This window comes from Lathyrus oleraceus, chromosome 3 (genome assembly GCF_024323335.1).
Source record: "Lathyrus oleraceus cultivar Zhongwan6 chromosome 3, CAAS_Psat_ZW6_1.0, whole genome shotgun sequence".
Lineage (NCBI taxonomy): Eukaryota > Viridiplantae > Streptophyta > Magnoliopsida > Fabales > Fabaceae > Lathyrus > Lathyrus oleraceus.
The window spans coordinates 206864289-206884868 of record NC_066581.1 but is presented as its reverse complement, the minus strand read 5'-3'; the positions used below and the strand labels follow the sequence as shown (position 1 = coordinate 206884868).

The following is a 20580-nucleotide window of genomic DNA, read 5'->3' as shown; positions in this document are numbered from 1 at the left end:
GACTTGTAAAGTTAGGGTTTGGATGGAGAACAACTTAAAAAGCTTGGCTTGGCTATTCATCAAAGCATAAGGGGTGTAAAACCCTAATTGCTTGATGATGGAAGTATGGATTCAACAAGGGGCTACCTAAGCAATCCTCAGGGGTCTTCAAAACCCTAATTGCTTGATGATGGAAGTATGGATTCAACAAGGGACTATCCAAGTAATCCTCAGGGGTCTTTAAAATCCTAACTCTTGATGATGGGATGATGGGATCCCTTGGAGCTCCAATGGGCTTTGTCTTGGCCATCAAAACCCTAATGAGGGCTCATACATTGGAGGATTTGTTTGTGGAGTATCTGGTTTGATTCAAAAGGACTTGCTTGAGGGGTGGGCCTCATGGAAACCCTAACCAAGGAGGGTATGGTCTTTATGGAATTTGTGGCTTGACTTTTCACCTGGATGGCCCCAAACCCTAATTTCACCCATTGCTTCATCCTTGACATGTTGGGTGCCTTTGCTTGATCATTGTCCCCCATAACCTTTTATCTTGGCTCAAACCTATAGTCCCATAACTTCCATTCATCTGATCATCTCAAGTACATGGTCTACTCTTGGTTGATTTTCATCTGGTCATTGGTCTTGAATCCAATCCATCTTAGTCTCAATGTCTTGTTGTTTTGTCCATGGGTGGTTGATGCATTCATGGCATTGTCTTTACAAATCATTAAAACCTATTGTATTACAATCCAAGTGGTGGTGGTATCTTTTGATTCATGGTTAGTGTTTCATTCAAACTTTAGCCTTGTTCGTCAAGCCATAAGCCTTGTTCATAAACTATTCCATTTACAAGTCATGTCCATGTTCATTTCATTTCAAATTCAAGCATACATGTAAAAAAAAACAATTTGAAAACAACTTTCAATCCAATTCATTCAAAACATATCAAGTTCATTCATTACATAGTCATAAAATGTTCAAAATATGAAAATTACAAGATTGGGAAGGTTGACCAAATGTTGATTTTGGTCAATAGTTGACTTTTTGGTCAACTTTGACCAAAGTAAACCAAAGTCCCAAAAAACCTAAATTCCCATCTTAAAGTCTAATCCATCATTCCATTATTCATATTTGATTGGTTCCATCGTGATTTTTTCATTTGCAAGTTATCTTTGACCAATCATGTTCATGTCCATGCCATGCCTACAAAACCAACCAATATCATAACCATACAAGTTAGCAAACTGTCATGAACTTCAAACAGAAACAAGTTAACACATTGCCCTTGATTTTAAAACAGAAGCAAGCCATATGCTCCATGAATGAAGAAACCTATCATTACCCTAGCATGAGTGTCCATTCATCCAAACATGGCGTCATGACATGACCGTTACAAGTTCAAGAACCCTTACTTAACCACTGCCCATGTCTAAAACAGATCTAATATCAAGTAACCATACACACACATAAATTGATAGCATTGCTAACTACCTGCCAAGTTCATGCCAATTAAAACACACTGCAGAACCACATCCAAACCATTGAGACTGGAAGCATAACATGCCCAAACCTGCATCAACATAAAAAGAAGCAGATTAAGTGCAAACACATCAATCTGCCAAGTAATGCACCATTAACCTTGTTTCTACCTCAATACCATGATATGGCAGCCTTACCTTGTAGCTTGGTCCATCACCATTTCTCCCTTGTGACCATGAGCATCCTTCAATGCAAAAGCCACAACTGAACTGCATCAATGTCAATTTGCCAACAAACATGCAGTCCTGTTTAAGCAATGCCCTACAATATGGTCATCAACATGGATGGAAATAATTCTCTAAGGCTAGATATCCACTAGGCATAACACCAAATCTGGAAGCATAACAACAACAACATCAGCACTCAATAATTCAACAATCCATCTCTGATGCATAACCTGCCAACAACATTGCAATACATCATAAGCAAACACACATGAGAGGTTCTAGTACATCACTGATGATCCCATGTTAGTTGCAGGAAGGTAGTGACAGATTAAAAGCAAGGCATGAGCAAAGGAAAAGCCATCTACAACCATTTGGTACCCAGCTAGCAAAAGCATACATTAACATTTCACAGTATGCAAGCCTGCCATTTCATGCAAAGCAGTTATAACAAATAATCAATGGCATAAAAACAATCATGGACAAGTGCTCAATATCAACATTAACACAACAGCAGTGCATCCATGACAAGGAATATCAATACAGAGTTAACATATGGTAAACACAGGTCACACAAATAAAAAACTATTGCAGCAAAATCCATGGCAAATCATGATTCACCAAGCTCAACATATCAAAGCATCATACATTAGTTTTCATTCATGATTCATAAACCCTACAGCTTCTGTCAACATGTACACTGAGTTAAATAAATCATGACTATAAAAAGGGAATGACCAAATTAGTAAGTTGGCCTATCCCAAATTTAACTCTGACTTCAGTCAATTTTAAACTCAAATGCTTTTCCAAGTTAACCTGCTAATTCAATCCATACAAGTGCTAACGGCAATGGACACAAGCAAGAGGCATAGATGGAGTTCAGCAGGTTTAGAGTTAGACAGGTTATACATAAGTCCACTTGTTACCCTGCATTTGAGCTAGCTAAATAACAATCCAACCATCAGTGTAAACTTATAAACTGTCACAATAAGCATGTTAAAATGCAACCTGCAACAGTTTCAACAAGTGACCAACCTAACTTCATGTAATTGCAATTCAAACACATCCTGCCACAACCAGTCATTAACAGAATCATCATATCCTAACCAATTAACCAATTTGAATTCAACTAACTAACTGACAACTCAGTGAGTTAACAGTTTGAACTCACTGAGTTCATCTTAACTAACTGCTAACCAACTCCAAACCTGAATCTAACCAATCCCAGACCTGAATCCAAACCTATTCTAATCCAGACCTAGTTCCTATTTAATCATCATTTCCATCATCATTTCGATACTTTAGGAACCATTACTCTCAAGCTCCCAAAATTCTCTCTGAATCCTCTCCCTCTCACACTCAAAGCTCATTTCCTAATCTCCATTGAAGCTTCACATCGAAGCTTCAAGAAGAGAGAGCTTAGCCTCACCAATCTCAATTTGATCACACTACAGAAAATTGTGGAGAAGAAGAGGAAGAAAATGTGTACGCGGTGATAAGAATTAAAAGCAAAGGGATAAGGACATGTACCTAAGGAATTCGCTGCTTTGACATGGGTTTCTCGTGCCATCATTCATTAGCTTCAGTCACAACAATTACCGAGGGAAATCACGTCCCCGTTGGAAGGATCTTCACTTCTCCTATCATCAATTTCTTCATGCGATTTTTCTCTCCATGTTGCTTTGGGTCATTCCCCAATGACTATTGCTGGTTTCGAAAGTCCATTAGTATTCAATTTGATATGGGTTGGTTATGGTTCTTGAGCTCAATCTCCTCGGTTTGCATCCTTGAGTGATTTTCTTATGAATTTAGACCTGGTTTGGTATTTAGTTCATTGCCACGATTCTTTTGGCGGGTTCGATTTACATTTTGGTGCTCCACCATCGTCAGAGGCGACCTCCGGCGCGGTGGTTGGTGGTGGTATTTTGACCTGAGACTTTGAAGTGTAACGGTAGCCTGCGCGTGAAGTCCAGTTTTCAAATTGGTTGACTTGGCCAGTCAACACCCCTGGTGTTGGATTTGGTGGTGATTGGGCTTTGGACATTCCAAGCCCAGTGAACTACTCTTGTACACCTCGTTTCACACTTACACCCCATGGACAAAGCAGATGCTGGATTGGGATTTTCAGCCTAGGCCCACACGCAAATTCCTGATACATTATGCATCTCCTTGCTGCATCCCCTTGGCCCATTTGGGATTTTTATTGCATTTTTAATTTTTTTTCTTTTAATATTTTGATTTTCCATTTATTAATTGCTTTTTAGATGTTAAAATTAGGTTTAATTAGGTTTTAGATGTTTATTTAGAATTTAGGGCTTTATTAGATTATTGTATAGTTTTCTAATTAGATTTTAATATAGTTTTAATTAGATTAAAAATTAGAAAATAATTAGACTTTAGTTAATTTTAGAATTTAGTTAATTTTGGAACATTTGGTTAAAGTAGATTTTAGGACTTAATCAATTTGTAGGTTCTAATTAGATTTTAATTGGAAATAAATTTGTGTTAATGATCGGCTATTTTATGAAATGACCTTTTTACCCTTATGGGTTATTTTGTCATCTTAACCATATAATTGCATGTTCCCTTAGGAATTTTTTACATAGATTTAATCAAGTTTTTAATCACATATCCACATGATCCCTTTGGTTAGTTTTATTCAATTCTAACCATTAGATTAGGTTTTAACCTAATTCTCAAAATTACATCAAATGCCCCAATTCAAATTGATCAAAAGCAATTTTGATCAGTTAAATCCTTTGATATTGTATAATCCCACCGTCTAAATTGAGTGACCAAAAGACCATTGGTCACTTAATAAGACTTTTTTTGTAAGCTATGGAGCTCGAAGCCTTAAGTCAGATTCTCAATCAAGGCATCCTCATCCATACCAAGTAGTGGATAATACAAGCACATCAAAGGTTGGCATGAGCCTTAAGTAATATATAAGGAATGGGACTAAAGAACTCCTACCCCCTATTCTGAATATCTTTGGGTATGGGACGAATGACCTAGTGTTCATCGTATTCACCTCTATTCATAGACTTTAGCACAATTCTAATCATACGATTGAAAGTTCTCCCTCTCTTTACAAAGGAATGCAATAAACAAAGGACTACATCAACAACTTATCAATCACGATTCAAGTTGTATGACACGAGCCTTAAGCAATGGAGAATTCATACCCCCATTCTGAATATCTTTGGGTACGGGACGCTTGACCCAGTTGCTCGTTGTATTCACCTTCATTCATAAACTTTAGTGCAATTCGAATCAAACGATTAATAAGATCTTCATCATCACTATAAATAAGAACAAATAGTCTTCTTCCAACTCGAAAGTCAGGAAAAGAATTACATTCCACAAGCCTTAAGTAGTAAAGAAGGAATGAGACTAGAGCTTTCCTACACTCATATGTGATATCTTTGGGTACAGGACGTTTGGCCCGTTGCTTATCGTATCCACCTTTACTCATAGACTTTAGTGTGATTCTTATCCAATAATTATCAAGTCTATTCCATTCTTATTCAATCAATCAATCATCTCCTCTTGCCTCCTTAATCATCTCGCTTTCAGCCCTAGTGGGCTGAACTACGAAAGCTCTAATTTTCTTATTGCACTATAAGGATACGTAGGCAGGAGAACCCAGTTTCTTCGCGAGCTACCCTATTTATTAATCAATCATTCTTCATTTATCAATCAATACCATCTTTTTGAGATCAACTATACTTCTCCTTGGACTCCTTGTATATCCTTTTAGGACGATATAGCGGCAATCCACCTCATCAATCGAGAGTTATTTGGATCATACCCAAACATTTAATTCAGTCTTTTTGGGTTTAAACACTACCTTGCTCTTCGATTCAGAGTCTATCTCTTCTTAGATCCAAAATATTATTCTTCTTTGATCTCGAACTATTTGTTCCCCATCCAGTGATATATTGTTCCTTGTGTTCAATGATACTTTCTTTTGGGCCCCACCTACACCCTTTTAAGATGATATAACGACATCCCGTCTTGTGAATAAAGAGTTGTTTTGATCATCCCCAGACACTTAATTCAGTCTTTGTTTTTGGCTTTACCCTATAGCGGCAGTCATGCTAGCCCACATACTGGTAAATGCATGTTTACTCTTTGGTTCCAAGTTCTATCCATTTGTGGGTTCCCTTGATACCATTCTGTTTGTGCAAGTTATACTTTTCATCACTTATCTCTATCTTCGCTCTCGTGGTTCCACGAACTACAGTTGCTCTGACTTTCTCTTTGCACAGTGAGAATACGTAGGCACGAGGATATGAATCTTTGGCGAGCATACTCTTAATTATTCCTCCTTCCGCCTTAGGGCACCATTCATGTCTTTCACGACCCAGTATCTACAGATCATTGAACCGTTCACCCAGAGACATACTATTTCTTTGACATCGAAACACACTTTCTTTGGGATTCCATATATACCCTTTTAGGACGATATAGCGACAATTTTCATTTGTCCCTAGAGTTGTTTGGCTCATACCCAGACATTTAATTCCTTCCATTTTTGGCTAAATATCAGATAGTGGCAGCCATGCTACTCCACGTATCGGTTAACGTTGTTTTCCTCTACAGTACATATCTCATTTCTCCTATGGATTCCAATACACCTTCGCATTCGGTTTCAAATTACACCTCTTCAGTCACTTGTTACCAAATATTCAATTCTGTGACTTTGGTCACTTCATTCCATTCATCCCCATGACGCATTCATATTCGACATTTATTCACTGCACGTGATATATCAGTTACCTTTGAGCCAAATACATTATCTCTTTGCGCTCCATCTTGCGTCACCTTGTGAACCAAGAGTTGTTTGGATCATTCCCAGACACTTAATTCTCGGTATTTTCGGCATTACCCTATAGTGGAAGCCATGCTAGCCCACATATCGGTAAAAGCTAGCTTTACTCTTGGGTTCATGTTTTTACCCTTGTTGGAGTTCAAATCAAACTATCCTTTGGTTTAGAACATATTGTTATCGCAACTTCTTTTCATCTACCACCACTAGTCCTTTGAACTACAAAGCTTTGAATTCCTCATTGCACTATGAGGATACGTAGGCATGAGGGCCCCAATCCTCACCGAGCACTTTATCTATTTCCTTTCCTTTTCCCTATTCTTTTGCGAGTAATCTTTAGATATAACACATATTCGAGCGAGAACAATCAAAACGGTTCCCATGGAGTACCATGAATGTTAGGGGTGTTAATACCTTTCCCTTTCATAACTGATTTCCCTACCCAGTATATCTCTTTCCCCCGGGTTTTATCGATGTTTTCGATTATCTTCGGGAATAAATAAAGTTCGATGATGACTCTGTTGTATGTTCGAGTATGCGATACATTTAGGTATATTTCTGCTAGCTTCACCTAAGTTTAGGGATTTAAGGTGTTATGTAAAGTGCCTTGACCACCATCATGAGCCCCCTCGGTATCAAGGTGGAATGTGTTTGACTATTCAATAGGAATCAAAGTAATGGAGAAGAACCTTTTTTTTTGTTCCTCAACCTGATCGTGGACCCCAAACATGGCTTGCATAGTGTCGTTAGAGGGAATCATGAAGCATCACCTTCAGATCGGCATTCAAGAGTTTTCAAGGCCTTCACATAAGCCTCGTCCTCTAGAAGAAGGGTTATCCAATCCTCCTTCGTCCGGTGGACCATCTCTGTACAAATTCAGAGGCCTTCTAGCGCCGCTTCTCTCCGTTGCAAGAGCGCCCTTGGGCTTAGTTACCCTAGAAGCAAGGGTAGAGGGAGGGCCATATGTCTTTGCATCCTCTTACAAATATTCAACAAGTTTAACCTTCTTCTGCAGCTCATCTAAATCCTTCTGAAGAGCATAGAACTTCTACTTCATAACTTCACATTTCCCCTTCCAAGTGATCCTTTCCTTGGAGGGATTGTCAATAGTCGGGACATTTTCTTTTCCAACAGCAATAAGAGATAATTGAAAGGCATTCTGATACATGTTATGGGTGACCTAAGAAACTAACTCCATATTCACCACCTCTGAGAGATTTTTGATAAAGAAAAAGTCTGATGTCCATATTGTAGTGTTGGACATGTGACCTCCCACACGATAAGGGGTAAATTGTGTGGTTCTGGAAAACATGGTTTTGAAAAAAAATCGATTTAACATCATATTTAAAAAAAAAAATTAACAGTGGTTTAAATGTTAAGGAGCAGAAAGTAAATATGGAGAGTATAACTTGCAGAAATGTAAAGAGTTAAGGGAAGAGAAAAATACCAAGAGTTATATAATTTCAGTCAATAAATGACTTAGTTTTGTTCCCAAGAATTGATCTTGAGAGTATCTAATAAACTTGAGAGGTTTTAGCAGATTGTACTCATGAATCCTTCTTATATAAGGAATAATAAAGTTTAAGGTTGACTTCCAACCAAACCATAAACAGTGCAGTAAAGCGGCGAGTCTTGCTTTTAAATAAATGTCATTCCAAATGGTAGATTGAAGAGGTTAATATTCTTTCCACAAGAATCATAGAGAGGTTAATCTTCAAGATTCCAAACAAACTTTGCAGGATTTTATCTCGGGCTGAGCTCATGAACCTTAAACCTTGATTTTACCACGGGCTAACCAATAAATTGAGAGATTTTAATATCAGGTTAATCTTGAACCTTATCCAAGCTTTTAATACCATGCTAAGATTTAACCTAACCTTGGTTTTATCACAGTCTAACCAAGAATATATGAAATATTTTATCATAGGTTGAGCCTTCGAACCTAAATAAGGGTTTGATTACACAATCCCCAAACTAAAGCTTTTTACGGGTTTAGCTTCTAACCTAAACAAGCAGCCCCTAATATTACAAAATGTTAAAAAAAATATGTAAAATAAACTTCATTGGTGAATTTACAATTCTACCCTTCCAGAATTACAACTTATTCCTTGCAAAAAGGACTTTCTCAATAAACACTTCGGCTAAAATATTAGTGAGAGAAAGTAAAAGAAAAGTTTAGAGATAGAGAGGGAGAGAGTGAGAAGTGTCAAAACACAGTTCTGGATGGTTTGAGATGAGTGAATGGACATGTATTTATAGGCTAGAGGTTTTCTAAAAAAGGAAATTGAGTTTAATGCTTTTTAAGGCTTGTTAATCGATTAGAACCTAATGGTAATCGATTAGATACCATTAAGTCATCGATTATAAAGTTCAAAAAAGGAAAGAAAAATATTTATCTATTGCAGATTGTAACACCCTAAACCCCGAAAATTATATAAAAAGAATTACTCAACATTATTAGGATGTTACTCTCAAACAACAATGCACATTTTACATTCAATTCAAATACTCGCAGCGGAATTTCAAATTAATATTCATAAACTTCAGATATCTTAGCAAGTCTAAATAAGAAATCATGATATCATCATCCAATGATTAACTCAATAAAAAATAAAACAAGACGCCTTATTTCCGGTGTTACAGATCAGAGCATTTGGCTGACTAAAAACAATAAGCGATAAAGTAAAATGAAGATGAGCTCCAAGACTATCTTCCAACTCACAACAGCTACTACTCACGTTCCTGGGTATCTGTACACATCGTACATCAACATATAAATAAAATAACAAAGGGGTTAACATACTCTCAAATATTATAGTATTGCATAAGACCAGGAAAAGTGGCCTAAACAACAACATCAATAATCATCAACAAGTAATATATTAAAACAATAATCATCAATTCAGAAATGTCAATCTGTATGCAATGTGACAACACATCAACATTATATGCATGTGGTACCATCTCAACAAAAGTTCTTCATGTAAATTAGGTCCTAACATCTGAACCCCTAGCCCCAACATCTAAGCTCCAAGCCCTAACATCTTAACTTGTGACTCACCTCTTTCATAACAACGACAATATATGATGAATAACATACAATAATGCAACGACAACAACACAACAATAATTACAGCCCCACATCTGACTATAAGCAATCATGCAACGATAATAACACAACAATGGTTACAATCCCACACTTAACTATAAACAATTGTGCATCTCAACACATCAATAATAGTTCTCACTCCGAACAACACATCGCAATAATCATCAGCAAGTACTTACAACACCTCATCTAATTATACTTTCACTTCATAACTTGTATTCACACATATAATAAACATCCACATAATACTAAATCATATTAATTCATATTATCACTGTTTCATCATTAATTAATCGTTTGTTCGTTATTGTCAACTATTGTGTAACAAGTAAAACAATTAAGCTTCATAAATTCTAGTACCCATATATCCTCTTAATACATCACTATAGGATAGCCATGTGCGTTATCTTTCCAATTCTAAGAACCGCGCCTCATTTGGATTTACGAAACTAAAGTTACAGGAAAATCACTAAATTGACAATTTTCTGGTTTCGACACCAATTTGCAATGAATTAATCGATTAATTGTGCCCATTAATCATTTGGCATCAATCAATTGTCCCAGGATGTCAATCTATTGACACCAACTATTTTTCCAAAAAAAATCGTTTATTACACTAGCATCAATCGATTGCAGCAAGCCATCAATCAATTGACATCATCCCTTTTTCCAAAATTTTCTAATTTTTCACGCGATCAATCGATTGGCATCGGGGGTCAATCGATTGTCACCAATAAAAATTCCAAAAATTCATGTTTTAATCATCTTCACATCATCCCCTCCAATTCCTAACCCTCATACATTATACTAGTTCATATTGTAACATCCAAATACACCATATCATAAATTTAAAAGCACATATCAATTTTATAACAATTAAACATGTCATAACACATAGATCAATTCATGAATCACAACAATTGGACATGTAATTTACACTATTTTCATCAAGAACACATGGACACATCAACAATGGTGGAATCAAAAGAAAAATCTAGAAGAGGGTGATGATCCCTCTCTACCCCTCATACAATATACACCCATATAAGAGTAATCTTCCCTCTTACCTTGGATTTCCCGCAAAGCAATCTCTAAGCTCCTCAACAATTGTGTTTTTTTTCCCAAATCCTAGGTTACCTCCATTGCCTCTTTTCTCTTGTTCTAAAATAATATGTATTGTAAAAGGATTAGCCCTTACTTTTTCTATTTAAACCAAAACCTAATTCCCCTTAATTAGGTTATTCCCTTATTACCCTCAATTTACTCTTATATTCTCTATCTTGCTCATACTCCTCTTACTAACTATAATTTCCTTTATTTTAATTTCTGTAATTCTAATAACTCAATTTCCACTAGTTTTTTACTATGTCACTTATTTGTCTATAACTACCTTATTTTTAATCATTCCACTCAACTTAAATTAATTAAAATAACCCAATTAATTTCTACCATTCCTCTAACTCTCTCCAATACCCACCAAAGACACACATATTCACCAATTATTCAAATAAAAACATATAAATTAATTTAAATAATTTAAATAAAATGCAGCTAAATTCACTTAAATAAATTATTTGAATTCAGGTTGTTACAACTCCCCCACTTATAAAACTTTCACCCTAAAAAATTACTTGAATGAAACAGAGTCACATACGACTCTCTCATCTGACTCTCCATCTCCCACGTCATGCTACCTCCAGTAGGTCCTCCCCACACCACCTTCACAGTGAAAACTCCTTGCTTCTCAAGTGCTTCACTTCACAATCCTCTTCTCTCAAGGGAGATGCCTCAACGGTTAAGTTCTCTCTAACTTGCACATCTCCCACTTGAATCACATGAGACGGATCAGGAATATACTTCCTTATCTAAGACACACGAAAAAGAATCATGAAGATTTTAAATATATGGTGGTAATGCCACTCTATAAGCCTCTCCTTCTACCCGCTTCAGAATCTAATAAGAACCAATGAAATGCGACGTGAGCTTTCGAGACTTCAGCGCACGATCAACACCTGTCACTAGAGTGACTCGCAGGAACACATGATCTCCCTCTTGTAACTCAAGTGTTTTCCACCTCTTACTGTAAGACCCCGATTTTGACCCTAAGATCCCTCATGCAATTTCATCATAAGCATTAGCATTCGGATCATACCTTGGCATTCTCCTTACTTCTTTCATTGGGCTTATTTTGGGAGAGATCACCAAGCACTATGTGATTGTATCATACTTGTATATTATCATTTTACTTACCAAAATACCAAAAATATGTCTTTGCATTTGCCTAACTCTTTTGTAGGTAAGGCATGATTCCATTGATTTATCAAGTTAATATCTAGGGTTTGAGACCCTCATGACAAAGAGCACAACCATGAATTGATCCAAGAATGGTTATGAGCATCATATATGAGTTCCATTGATTCCTACATGATATATTGATCAAGTATTCTTCAAGAGTTTGAAAGTGATTTTCCTTGGAAACCCTAGTTTGACTAGGTATCTTGAGTAACTTCTCCAACAAGCTATCTCACCAATTGATCAAATTTCTCAAGGGATAATTCAAAATTCATCATCTTATACCTATATGATCTACCATGAGCCAATAAAGTCAAGATAATTGAAGGTTAGCAAGTTGGTTGATGGTGGTTGGCCAGATGAATTCATCTGATCAAAACTGGGTCTCCCTAGACCCTATCTCCTACAATTTTCACCATATGAAAATTCTTCCAAGAGCAAAGTTACTCTAAATTACATTCCAAACAACTTTAATGTTGATATCTATAGCTATTTTTGCTTATAAAATCATTTTCTATGTTGAAACATTATAGGTCATTTTGTCTAAACCCTAATTTGAAAGTCAACTTCCCAAGGCCATAACTTGCACAATTTTTATGAGATGAAAGATTTCTAAGTTTCACAATCAAATTCAAGATGTATAATTCAACTTTTATGTTTAGAGTGAGAGCTAATTCAACTTTTATGAGCATGTGATATGAGGTTACATTATAGGTCATTTTTTACCTATACCATTGAACAAGTGATTTTTCCAAACTTCAAAAATGCATAACTCTATCATTCTAAATCTAAATGACATGAAATTGGTGATCATTTTGAAGGTCTTTGAAATATATACAACTTTTATGAAGACACTTTTCTCATTTTAAGCTCACATAAAAAGTTAAGCAAGGTGGAATATTGAAGTATATGGCTTGACACTTAGAAAAAATTTCAACATGTTTAAATTTCCAAACTTCCACCTCAAAATTCTCCATGTTCCAAGCTCCAAATGAAAAAGTGTTGAACATTAAACTTGTTCCCCTTGATTCAAGATTTCCAAAGAACCCAAGTTCATGCATTTTGGATGAAGATTTCTAGGTTTGCGCATGTCTTTAACATGGCTGCATCATTGGAAAGAATTAAATGTACAAACTTCAGTTCACATTACCTTGCCATTCAAGCTTCATTCAGACTTCAACATGGATCATTTTGGACCTTAATGCATTGCATCATGGGCCTGTACATGCCTATGCACTCGTGCCATTCACTTTGCCAATTTTGGACAGATTTTGAAGTGTGCAAATATCATTCCCTTTGGCTATAAATAGAATCCTTATGAGCTCATTTGAAACAGACCTTGCGCGTCAGCTTTACCCCCCATTGAAACCCTCTCATTCTAAAGGAAAACCTGAGAAATTTCAATTTGAAATTTGAGTTTGAATCTCAACTGTTGGAGATTCAAGAACTCCAGGATCCACAACCTTGTAACCTCTCCAATCACTTCCTGCTAGCTTCTCAAGTGTGATCAGATCGTGTTTGAAGCAAACAACATCAAGTTCTGCATAGCATTGAAGGTAATTTTCAGAAAACTTCATCTCTTCGATTCTCACTCAATTCTACTCAATTCTCTTGGATCATTGGTTGTCTGAAGTCCTACCAACATAGGCAAGAAGATTGAGTTGCTTAGAGGTCAAATCGAAGAAACTCAGTTGACACACCTCAAAGTTCAACTCCTCATATCTTTTTATATAATTGGAGTTACTTAATATTGAGGTCAGATTCATGCTCTACGCTATTTTTTCTTTCAGATCATGTCCTCCTTTTTTATTTTGGTGATGGTTGAGGGTGGACCAGTCCGGTGAGGTCCACCGGAGAAGAAGACCGGACTTACAGTTCCGGCGGTGCGTTGGCACGTCTCTCAACCATAGGATCCATCCAATTTGTTTTAATCCTGAGCACTCATTGTGATTACCATCCCTGCAGCGCGCTGACTCGTGTGTTTGGGGGAATGCGCGTTTCAGGCCACTTGATCTGCCACCTCAATTAATGAGGGAGATCAAGTGGCTCACGTTTTTTTTATATTTTCTGATTTTCTTTTATTCTTTTTATTTTTATTAATTCATATTAATTTTAAGATTGGTCCAAAAAATATGAGAGTTTCACCAAAAAAATTCAAATGATTTCCTCTTTCATATTTTGAATTAAAATTATTTTTTGGATCATTATTAATATTTTTCATGATTTAATTGATTTTGTGTTTGTTTTTAATTGTTTAAAAATACTTTTAAGTCTTTAAAAATTCTGAAATTTTTTCTCCAAGGTCCTTTGGCCTTGTTTACCTATGATAAATCTCATGGCCATTTCTTTGGTGTTTTGATGAGGTTATAGGAATTTGACAAACCATATTTAATTTAAATGTATTATTTTAGTCTTTTTAATTTGAATAAATGCCAATTAATTGTGTTGACCAATTGTGATGAATTGTATAAGTTTGACTCTTGTTGTTGGGCCTTGGTCAAGGTTAATTTGACTTTGTCAAGTTAATATCATTGGATTTAGGGGATTGATGGAATGTACATTCCATCTCCCAAAATGAATGGATGATATTAATTTGGTAAAAGTCCTCCTTTGACCAATTTGAGTTTTGATCCATTCCCCTCCCTCTTCATCTCATTCCCATTCTTTATGCATTCATCTCATTTGGCCTATGATATCTCAAAGTCCTAAGGCTAGTTGATTGAAAAATCAACATAAGTATGGATGAGATTAGGCCACCTCTTTTGCATATTCTTTTTGTGTGTGGTATATTTCATGAGCATAGTCCATTATACTATGTCTCTAACATGCATTAACACCAAAATTCTATTTCCCAGCCTCAATTAGTTGTGACTTCTACACAAGTTCAATTACGGTTGCTTAACATAGCGCTAAATTTGTGACACAAAAGGCATAGCACTCTAGTTAGTGACATTGTAAGTCTCCCCTCTTTCATGGTATTTGTAAGACCCAAATTTTGTCCCTAAGATCCCTCATGGCATCATAACATGTCATTTGCATAACCTCAAGGATCATTGAGCATCTTGGTTCCCTTTGCCTTTGGGTGGGACTCCTTGTGAGTGGTTTGAGATCACCAAGCATGCTTGAATTGTATATCATTGCTTTTCTCATTTTTGTTTACTAACCAAAAGCACAAAAAAAATATGTCACTAACATCTTTTGGTTGTAGCTTGAGCAATCACAAGGTCAAAAGCCTCTAGGAGACCCTTGGTACAAAGACATGGTCAAGAAGAGGAGAAAGCAAGCATGGTAATGGTTCCCAAAGCTCTCATCCATCAAATATGCCTCCCTAGCATCTCAATTCATCATTTTGATCAAAGCAAGTCAAGGGGTTTGAGGTTTGTTCTCCAAGGAAACCCCAGTTCATCTGATCATCCACAATGCCTTGCTCCTGAAGCCACCTCAGCCCATGGTCAAATACAATCAAGGGAAGTTCTTTAACTCTTCATTTCATGCATATTTGAGATTATTTGAGTGTCCTCAATCATCAATTCATCAAGATATGAGTTGTGGACTTGAAAAGTTGATCAGTCAATTCATCTGACTATTTTGAAATGCACTGAGACCTAACTTTTTATGTGTTAGTCAAATGGAGATAGTTCCAAAAGAAGAAATGTTCTTAAGGATAATATGAACAACTTTAATGTTCATCAAAAATTGATTTGAATCATGGAATACCATCTTCCATTCCAAAACATTATAGGTCATTTTGACTGAAACCCAAATTTTGGGTCAACTTCCCCAAGACATAACTCATTCATTTTTTTATGATTTTGAGGTGGGATCAAATGCATTGGAGAGCTTAAGATGTCTACTTAAAATGTTATGTTGGACAAAATTTCAAAATCTCAAACAAAACACATGTGATAATGCAATACATTATAGGTCCTTTTTTACCAAATGCATTGAAAGTAAAAAAAGTCCAACTTCAAGTGCCCATAACTATTTCATAAAAAATCCAAATGATGCAAAATTTAAGTCCATTTTGATTGTCTTGAAAATATATACAACTTCTATGTTGGAGGTTATTCCATTTGGAGCTTGCATCATCAAAACAGAAGGGCTTGAAAGTTGGCCAATTTTAGAAACCTTGCCTTGACATGTTTTGTACATCACCCTTCAAGCTCAAATTTCACTAATTTCCAAGGCCCAAATGAAGTTTTTACCAACATGACATTTGTTCCTTATGCAATAAGCTTTCCAACCATTACTCACAAGCTTGCATTTTGATTTTGGACATGGCATTTTCGAAGGCTTCAATGTAATAGTGCATTTTGTGAAAATCACTTCAATTGCCATGCATGATCCAAATATACCTCATCTGCACGTCCAAAACTTACATGATGATGATCAGCTGCCAAAACCAAGTGGAATTGGGCTCTCCATGCGCATGTACAGGCCCATGCATGGAGGCCCTTTCCATTCATGCAAATTTGAAATCATGCATTCAGCATTGCCTTGCCTATAAATACATTACATATGAGCTTCATTTCACTAACCTGAAGGTGCCTGAACCTCTACTAAATTGAATCCTCAACCACACTCAAAGGAACTCTCTCTTTTCTCTAAAAATTTCAGATCTAGAATTCAGTTTCCTCGACTGTTTTCTTGGATCTAAAAGTTCCTAGACCTCTTCACCTTGATCCATTGGACTTCTGTTTTGATAAAGCAAGCAAGGTTTCGTGCTCAATTAACCAGAACTCAAGCTTGCACTCCAACTAGTAATTTCCTTGATTCTCTTCATCCATGGACTTTTTTGCTTGGATCTAATGTTGGCTGAAGTCCTCTCAATAGAGGCATTTGATTTGTGCTTTCAATTTTGCAAAAACATGAAGTTCATGATGAACACCATCATACTTCCAGCTCTGATTTCTCCATTTATAGGGATCTAGAGTGGAAGTGCATGGTATAGGAGTGATGTACATCACTTCCTCTTTCGATTGATATATAGATCGCCTCATTTGGTGGCCATTTGCATTTCTGCATTTTTTTTAACATGGTCGGAATCTGGGAAGCTCACCGGAGAAGATGAAGTTTCCAGTGGCTTCATCGTGTCCAGTTTGAATCTGGACCGCTTGATCTGATTTCCAGATGCAATCAGGAGCGTTGCTTGTCATGACTTTTAATTTCTTCACGTGTGCACGCATTGACTGTGGTGTTTCATGAGCGCGCGCCTCTGGATCCTTGGATCTGCCAGCTCAATTAATGAGCTTAGATCCAAGGGCTCTCGTTTTTTTTTGCATTTTCTGAATTTCTTTTTATTTTTGTTTAATTCCTTTTATTTCAAAAAATCATATCTCTCTCTTTTTAATTCCAAAAAATATGTGACCAATTGCATTATTTCCCAAATAAATTCTAGTTTCTATTTCTGATTTTTAATATTTTTTATTTTGTCATTTGATATTTTTTGTGAATTTTCTCTTTTCTGGTTATTTTTAATTCATTTTAAATAGTTTTTGATAGTCAAAAAATGCAAAAATATTTTCCTAACCTATTTGAATGATGATGGATCTATGAAAAATATTCTCATCAATTTTTGAATTGATTTGAGATTTATTTGAGATTTTAGTTCAATTAGGTTATTTTTATTCATTTTTAATTGATTAAAAATAGTTTCTGACTTTTAAAAATGCTGAAATTTTTTGTCAAACTTTGTTTGACCTTGTTGAACTTAGGATAAATCAATTGGACCTTTCAAGGTTGATTTGAAGTGATTTTGAAGTTTGACCTTTCTTTAATATTTTAATTCAAGTTTATTTTAAATATTAAAAAATGCCAAAAATATTTTATTCTTTTCTTGACTTCCAATCTTCATCTCACTTCTGTTTTTGATTGTTTGACCTTGACTTTCAATGTTATTGGTCAACATATGAGGATTGGTACATGATATTCCATTTAATGCATTTTATTTTGTCATTTCCTTTTCTCTTATCCATCTCCTTCTTCTTTTTTCTTCTTCTTCTTTTTTCTTTTTGATCAATGAGTTGAAGGTTGATAAGTTGACATTGATTAGAGAGATTTAACATTCCTTGATTCAAATCTAATTCATCTTGATCAATTGATCAAGTGAATGGCTTTGCATTAAGGATATGTTGTCTTCTAAATCATGCAAATGGCTTAAACCAACACAAGATCATTTCTCTTCTTCTCTTTTTGGCATGGCAAGTTTTTGGGACTTGGTTCACTAATCAAGACTCCTAACTTGTGTTTGTTGCCTACATTATTATTGATCGGCCTCAGATAGTTGTGACTTCTACATAAGTCCAATTACGATTGCTTAACATAGCGCTAAATTTGCCTTATGGCACACTAACTACTAACACTAACCATTAACTCCTAACTTTTACTTTATGCAATTTACTTTTATGCAATTTACTATTCTTGCACATTTTATCCATTTGCTTTTCTCTTTGCTCATTTGAGCACATGTTTATGTTAATGCCATTTGCCTTTTGCTCACTTGAGCACATAATTGTGTATATATTATTGTGCTCGTGTTTTGTTTTGATTGTTGAGGACCAAATGCAAAGAAATGGACTTAGTCTCTAGGACTTTCCCCATGCAAAGAAATGGAGAATTGGACTTAGATTCTAGGACCTTCCTTATGTAAAATTGGAGTAAATGGACCTTAATTGAAGAGAACTTTGAAAGGACTATCTTCTAAAACTCCCTCTTGTCCATTCTTTGATTTGTTTATAGAACTTTTTGATGTGTGTGTTTTTGTGCTAGGAGTTCCCATTTAAGCTTAATTGGAGGATCATTACCATGTTCATCCAAGTGGAAGAAACAAGATACATTGAGGATCTCTTATGAGACTTGTTTGATTGCTTGAAATATTTGCTTGTGATTGCTTATTCCAAAGGATGGTAGCTACTTGGATCATCAATATGATCTCAAGAGAGAGACTCCTAGTGTGGTTTCATTTCTTGTCCCTTGCCTTTTTATTTCACTTAGGACTTAGCCCTTCTTCTTCTTCTCTCCACTCTAACCCAAGCCAAAACTTTTTGTGCAAACATTTAACCTTTTTTTTCAAATATTAGAAACCTAAGCCTTATGCTTTTAATTTTCAAACCTTCTTTTCATAACACTCATGTTGAATTGAATCTTTAAGTCAACTTTGACCATTTTTGTACATACTTCTAATTGATAAATATAACTCATTCAAATTTCTTTTTTTGTGGTTCCAATGACCACCTCCTTAATCAAAAAATTTCATAACCTTTAGCTATTAGGTTTGAGTTATCCTTGTGGTAGATGTAATAGTCACCTATATCCTTAGTGATGGACAATGAGTCTTCCATGCTTATTATAGGGTTAACCCCTCACTAGCATGTTGAAGCTATCCTCACATGGTGGATTTGTGGTTTGGTTGAGTTTTCTCCCTTTGATAACAAAAGACCTTAAGGCTTTTGGACCAATCAATTCACCAACTTGTTTTGAGATTTTTACCCCGAACTACGAGGTTTTGATCCTAATCTTTTTATAAGATGGTACGTAGGCAATGGGTTTATCTATCCAAACACAAAATGTAAATAAACTTGTATATTCTTTTCTCATCTCTTCAATCATGTTTGCACAAACAAAATTTTCACAAGACAACAACCTTCACAAGTGTGAAAAGGGCTCCCTAGGAGTACCTAGGATGTTTTGGGTGCCTAACACCTTCCCATTGCATAACCAACCCCCTTACTCAGATCTCTGTTTATTTTACTAGTTTTGTTAAAACTATTAGGTTTTTGTTCGCTTTCTAACCATTCCTTTGGATAAATAGAAGTGAGGTGGCGACTCGACTTGTATGGTTTACCTTGGATTTAGTCAATATCTCTAATGGTAACGAATACCCCGCTATAGAAAAGTGGCGACTCTGCTGGGGAAAAGGGTCATTTTGCCTAGTGGATTTTGCCAACTTTTCATGCTTGTTGTATTGTATTGTTTTGTGACATATTTTTGTGCAATTTGGGATTACTGTATTCTATGTAATGATTGATTTGCTTGATATTAACTTCTTGTATGCTTGGTGATCTTTGTGAGATGAGTTCTATACCCGAACTCGAGTGCACTTAGGATAGGAGAATGGCGTAGTCTTGTTGACTTGTGTGGAGTTATTCCTTAGCAAGTTGACTTGCAAGTCCATTCACTTGGTGGAGGTCATGTTGGGATCAATAATGTCACACAAGTAAGTTGTGGTTAGACATTACTCTTTCCAATATAGACCTTAGAAGCTAAGGACTTTAGTTTACCAAGCCCATCTTGGCCTATTCTTAGGATGTAGTGCGAAAGTCGTTCAAGTGTAAGATTTGATACGATTGTTACGCGATACTACACTCATAAGAGTCTCTCTTGAGAATATTTTTGGAATACGAGTAGTCGTTTCTCCGATAATATCCGAAGGATGGGATGATGACTATGGGAACCCCTTGTAGAACATGTTTGGCAGGTTTAAACCCTAGTACACTCCCTTTGGGGTGGTTCTTAACCAAGACTCCATGCTCGTGACTTGCAACAAACCCTTGATTCATGGTTGATCCGTTCATATATCCTTAATATCAATGGAACTTGGGTGTTGATAAGGTGTAAACCATAATCCACCAAAATGGATGATTGATATTAAGGATGATATGATCCAT

The 20580-nt window shown here is 35.9% G+C and overlaps 1 long non-coding RNA gene across 2 annotated transcripts; it reads right to left on the bottom strand.

The window, feature by feature from the left end:
- Positions 1 to 897: 897 nt before the first annotated feature.
- LOC127126334 (uncharacterized) lies at positions 898 to 3833 on the bottom strand. Of its 2 annotated transcripts, none has more exons than XR_007804955.1 (4): positions 3213 to 3833; positions 1656 to 1915; positions 1471 to 1549; positions 898 to 1182 (listed from the first exon to the last, which is right to left on the bottom strand). It is a non-coding gene; the product is annotated as an uncharacterized LOC127126334 (long non-coding RNA). The 2 variants fall into 2 exon arrangements; XR_007804956.1 differs by having other exon boundaries at positions 1656 to 1851; positions 3213 to 3830.
- Between the last annotated feature and the right edge of the window lie 16747 nt (positions 3834 to 20580).